The sequence below is a fragment of the Triplophysa rosa genome, linkage group LG20 (assembly GCF_024868665.1).
Source record: "Triplophysa rosa linkage group LG20, Trosa_1v2, whole genome shotgun sequence".
NCBI classification, from domain to species: domain Eukaryota; kingdom Metazoa; phylum Chordata; class Actinopteri; order Cypriniformes; family Nemacheilidae; genus Triplophysa; species Triplophysa rosa.
In genome coordinates this window covers 20,044,941-20,051,131 of record NC_079909.1, presented here as the reverse complement: position 1 = coordinate 20,051,131, position 6,191 = coordinate 20,044,941, and the positions used below count along the sequence as shown (strand labels likewise).

At 36.9% G+C, this 6,191-nt stretch overlaps 1 long non-coding RNA gene across 1 annotated transcript; it reads right to left on the bottom strand.

Moving 5' to 3' along the window:
* Window positions 1–1,309: 1,309 nt before the first annotated feature.
* On the bottom strand, window positions 1,310–2,284 carry LOC130571002 (uncharacterized). Its single transcript, XR_008965038.1, has 3 exons — window positions 2,169–2,284; window positions 2,020–2,086; window positions 1,310–1,880 (listed from the first exon to the last, which is right to left on the bottom strand). It is a non-coding gene; the product is annotated as an uncharacterized LOC130571002 (long non-coding RNA).
* Between the last annotated feature and the right edge of the window lie 3,907 nt (window positions 2,285–6,191).

The window sequence follows — 6,191 nt, the reverse complement described above, 5'->3', positions numbered from 1 at the left end:
AACGTACAATGCCAAATAGAAAAATAACAGTAAGATCGATAGCAATTTTTTAAGGTCTGGTTATGGGACCCCCCAAGAGCTTTGACACAATTCCAACACTCTATAAAATATATACTGTATAAAGTATAATAATATTTTTCTGGTATAGCATGTGCTGAATTAAAGTGATAACATTCCTGGTCAAAATGAACATGGATTGACATGAAATGTAGCAATTACTAAAGTCTACTGCGTTTCAGCCACCATACAACATTCAGTTTTTGTCATTGTTTTAAAACATAAAAATATATGTATTTACATATTTTAAATGTTTATTTATTAAAGTGATTCATTTATTTACACGTGTTTGTATTGTTAAATTGAAAATTAATTCCCTTATTATATAGTAATTCTAAATCTTTACCTGCCACATTGAATTTTTAGCCGGCTTTGCAGGTTTCAAACCCTGTATATACATTTTAATAATACATTTAACATTCTACATTTACATTTCATTTCTCTGAGAAGTCAAAAAATATTTTGTTTGCAAATAATACATATGTCACAGATTTTCCCCTCTGTAAACATATAAGTTTGCAATACATGCCTGTCTCTGTTTTCTGTCCACATTGTCGGGACACATTGGATGTTGTGCCTGCCGGTTATTGCTGTTTTACAGTATGTGCATTCGCACAGTGCACAGAAATTCTCTGTAATTAAAATATGCAAAGCAAATTATTGCTGACTTGGCAGACATTGTACTCTCGTTGTCATTAGCCATGTGATGCGTACGTGGTGCGTTTGTGCATGCGTGTACATGGCTGGTCAGAGGATTCTCATTCAAATACATGGTATTTTTATGACTAAATGTGTGCAGGGAGCTTTATTCAAGCATCTTTTAAAGGGATATTTCACAGTTTTACCTCTATCTAAAGTAATCTAGTATTTGCAAAAATGGAAGTTATAGTATCCAAATGCATTACACTTGAGCTGTGTCTGATTAGCCAGTTTATTATATGCAGGCTCTCTCAATTCATGACTGCTATCTTAACTATCTGCACCCAGGGCCGCTATCTATTGCAGTCTTCCACCTTCCTCACATACAATGATGCAAGTGTACAGAAACTATCTTAAAGTCACGTGTACGCTGCCATATACCACACCAGTCACCACGGCTCTGTGCAGTATTGATATTTGACAGGAGGAATAATAAAACGTATAAGGAACTTCAAACCTGCTTTCAAATACAAATACTGCAGCAGAACATCAAACATGAATGAAACGAAGTGTATTTACTTCCAGTTTAGGGGACTTTATTAGAATTTTCATTAGCATTCATAAATGTAACGTCAAATAGCCTAATTCATGGATTGTGTGGTTATTAAACGTGCCTTTGTAACTGGGTGAAGAAGTACGTAGGCCCAATAAAGGACTATATTTTACTGGTTTTTCTTGAGAAAGAATCTTTTTTTGTCACCGTTAGGGCTGAGCCCATTTCTACCTTAGCAACACCTACTACACAACTTAACTACTACAACGCCTAGCAACAAAATAAAACACCTTAGCAAACCTAGTAAATGACTAAACTACAGGACAGGTAACCAAGTAACTACTAGTAACCAGATAAAACAGCTAAACTAGCTCATCCACAGAATTCATCACAACACGCACTCACAGTCAATCTCTGAAACTGAAATTACCTAATACATACTCACCTTACCTAACAAATACTTAGGTACCGTATTCACAAAACATTTGATCTTTTCACTAAGGGTTCAGTATTTTTGAGTGTTTCTCTTAAATCAGCCATTTAGGTGCTCCTTCTAGCTTTAAGATGTTTTATGAATACGTTCAAACAGTCAAAAGCTCTGTGTCCAGCCATGAATGTAGTTTTTTGCTTCCTGTGGACGAGAATGAGATTTCATTGAGATGTCTTATTCATGAAGTCAGTCTGCAGCTTTTAGCAAACCTTGATCAAATCATTTCAAGACAAAGGCCCTAGACATGACTCCCTAATCTCGCCGATGATCCCCTACTTACTCTTTTCAAGACTCTCCAAGGTATCTCTTAGGTTTGTCAACTTGGTAGTAACCTTCTCAAGCATCATCTGTGAGACAAGAGAAAAACAACATGATGTAAAATCAAAGCCAGCCCAGGAGTTTTAGAGCAGCACTTGTGTGCACACTTACCGTGTTTTCTCTCTCCTTTTCCTTTTCTTTCTCCATCTTCCGCTGCAGCTTTTTCAGTCTCTCGGTGTCGCTAGCGATTAATTTTGAAATCTTCTTCTGCTTTGATGGGACGCCTTTGTTTGCTTCTAAAGCCACTGATTTATCCTGAAGGTCACTGTGATCAGAGTTAGTATTAATACGGTCAAACACGTACGACTGAAACGTGAAGAAATAAAAGCAAACAGACCGATCATTGTGTGTATTAAGTGTCTACTTACCTTTCAATATCTTCCATCACATGCTTCAATACTTTGCGCACTTTCTCATACTTCAGATCGAGGATGACCAGATCTTCAGACCTGTGTGACAAATCAATATGTGGAGAATCATGAGCTCTTAATGTTCAACATCTCCATGATGCTTGGAACAAACTGCTCGCTGATGAAGAGATTAGATTCATCTTTTCACCCTAAAATCACTTCATTATTACAGTTTGGAAATGCATCGTGTGCACAGTATGCTGTATGTTATCTTTCAAGCCAAATATAATATAAAACACAAGTCTGCTTCTCTTTGTCAGTCAAACCATCTGCTAGAGAACAAAACTCCTAAAACTTCATTTCTTAACACAATAACAGTGAGATTTTGATCATTCAACAGCTTTCAGTGACTCCTGATGGATCCGTAATAATAACGGGCAGAGCAACAACACATTCAGACATCTGCTCGGTTGTGGATTGGAACCGTTCTTGGAGTACTCATTTGAGGATGAGGACGCATATTCAGTTGAGATAAATCAACATTGATCAAAAGCATGCTGTTTGTAAAAAAATTAACACTTAAAGAGTTGATTTTAACACTTTTTAGGAGCACATATGGTCCCACTCTATCAAGAGTAAAAAGAACACTATTCGTAGTGTAGGATTGAGAGTGTTAATACAGCACCATTAAGTGTTAAAAAATGACACTTCGAGTGTATAGCATTACACTCGTTATTGTTGTACAAGTTTAACACTATGGGGTAAATAACACCTTCGGTGTTGTTTCTACTCCTTAAGTTTACTCTCAAAGTGTTATTAATAGTGTTGTTTTTGGTGTAAAATATATTTTACACCTTTTTCAGGTGTACATGATTAAACCCAAAATAAAGATTCTTTAGACAGATGTAAACATTCAGATATTTATTTAACAAATGGACAAAGTGGCTACTTTAAAACATGCCATGTGTACAGGTCAACTTGTCACATTCAGAGTATTGCACAGATATAAAATCATTAATAAAAGACATGAAATCATCCGTTTTGCAATAAAATCTATGACAATCACATTTTGACAAGACTGCAGTATGGTACAACAAACCAAAAGAAATTATCAGACCCATAGGACATCTGCAGATCAAAAGGTTTATAATACATCAGTTCAGCGGTATTGATCACTTTCAAAGAATCACTACATTTTGGATCAATTCTGTAGGCATAAAGATGATCATCAAAGCAAACAGTTTTGAGCTGCAATGCAACCAGTACCACAAATTCATTTCTAACAACATCTTGGATTTTATAAAACACTGGCAAATCAATGTCTACTTCACCACAAATAATTAAATCAGAACGATATTCAGTTCCATTAAACTTCACCCATTTTAGAACGTCAGTTTGAGGTGGAACGTTTAACTTTGATGCAATTTGAACACTTTCACTTAAGTCATAGACAGTCTTTCCTGGTCCAAGCACTATTCTGTCATGGTTGAAGTCCTCCCAGGCATGTGCCATGCTATTCTGATGTTTTTTTGCAAGTGTCTGAGTGATGTTCTTAAAACATTATTGTTGTGTCTTAAAGAAATTGTGTTTGGACTCATATCGCATGGACCACATGTGAACAATAGGCCCAATATTTCGTATACAGCGGGGGTAATGAGTCATTAAATGATGCTTGGGCAGGAGGTTCTTGTCTGGAAATAAGCACTTGAAAAGCCTGTGATGTTCAGCAATTAAGTGCTTCAAATAAACAGTAAGGCCCTCAGTTAAAACAGGAGAAAATATAATGTTTACAATTTGCAGTAAAAGTAGGAGTAGCTGCCAGTGTTCATCATCTTGGGGCACAACGTCACCGAATATTAGTGGCACATTCCGGAGTAGACACCAACATTGTATTGCGTTTATGCCCAAATCATTGCTCTCGTCATTTAGTTTTACAGCAGGAGGCCGATTTCTCCTCTCCATGTACCCATAATTAAATGAATGCAATCTGCCATCCAACTCTTTTGTTGTCAAAAAACTGGCTTGTACATAACATAAAACAAGTTTTAATTCAAACTGTGCAAAGCCCTCTAAAACATCATGCATTATGTCAACAGAAAAATTGTCTGATATATTGAAGTACTGCAGAGTGTTAAGCAAACATGGGCGCTTCACACCACACACATGAGGTAGCGTTGGGTCTGATTGTATAGCTTCACAGTGTCGAAAATGTGTTTCTTTAGTGCGAAAGGTTACACTTGGCTCATCTTCACAGAACACAGTTTGATAATCTTCCCTTTCTGTGAGGCAAAACCTACAGTTATACCGAGCTCTAAAAGATTCGACAAATCCAAAAAGGCAATGTAAACCAAGATTATCTCCAGTTATTTGCACAATGCTGCCACGCACATAACCGCTGGGTCCTTCTATTCCTTTGGTCTCAAGAACTTTAATGTCATTGACAACAGGTTCTAAAATGGCATTGAATCAATGCGTTTTGATGTCCAGAGCATGAAAAAGTGCACATAAATGTATGTTTGCTAAAGACGAATTAAATTGTGGTGGGTAATTTCTCAAAGTAAAATATATACCACCTAATTTGTGAATTCCCTTTTTTGACCCCAATGGATTGGCAGTTTCAAAATCATCGTAATACAATTGAATCTGAAGTGCATTTTTTTCAGTGGAAAATAGGGGGTGACTCTTTATGTATAGCCCATCTTCGATATCAGAGTAAATACCATCTTTATTAGGTGTACCTGACTTAAACCTGTATGAGGTCTTGGGGTGCATTAAAATATTCTGTAAGGTTTGAAGAATGGGGACATAGGCAAATTTGTCAGTCACCACAACTTGCTCATATAATCCAGTAGTTCTATTTTTCCTGCTGTCAAATCTGAGTCCAAGTACTTTCTCCACAGGCTGGACAATTCCCCACTTTTTTGTAAAATATGAGTTGCGTTTAGATATCGAATTAAGTAAGGCAAAAGGGTTTTCTATTTCTTTAAATGATTGTTCAATTGCACTTTTAATGTCTGTGTTTTGAGAAGATAAGCAATTTAGGGCTGTCTCTTTTACTTGGTCCTGGATGTCCTGAACTATTTCTTCCATAGACATAACAAAAGTATTCATAGTATTCTGACTGACACCTGCAGCTTGCAATTGTGCTATTGCCGATGCACACAAATCGGTGGTGTTTTTGCTAGATATTGGCAAAGAACTAGCATTTGAACATGTAGCCACATCAGTATTACTTGAAAGCCCAACATATGTTTGATGAACAACAGTACTCTCTTTAACATGTATTGGAACTTTGTTTTCTTCATGGACTCTGCGCAAATGTTTGCGGAATCCTGAAAATGAACCAAATTCTAAACAGCATCCTGCCTGACCACATTTTAGACGAAGTGATTTGCCAGAAAACAGACCGTGAACTAACTTAAGATGTCGAACAAGCACATTTGTATTCTCCAGGCAGCAACAACAAACAAAGCAAATAATTTTCACTTAATGCATGAATCTGGCTCGGAAATCAGCAACTCTTGGACTCTCTTTCACCTTGCCAATGTCAATCTCATAAACGGTTGTTTGTGTGAAGGTGTACATGTTGTGAAGCACTTTACTGTAAGATGCACCAAACACAAAGTGGGCTTTGAACAGTTCATCAAAGGCACCAAGACCACTCACTGACTTGCATGGTATGGCTTTCTTGTCAAGAATTATGTAGTATCCCTGAATGCTGCTTTTCTTCGTCCCAACTGCAAGCAGGTATGGCTGGGTGCTCTCTTCAATGGAATCAAGGTGT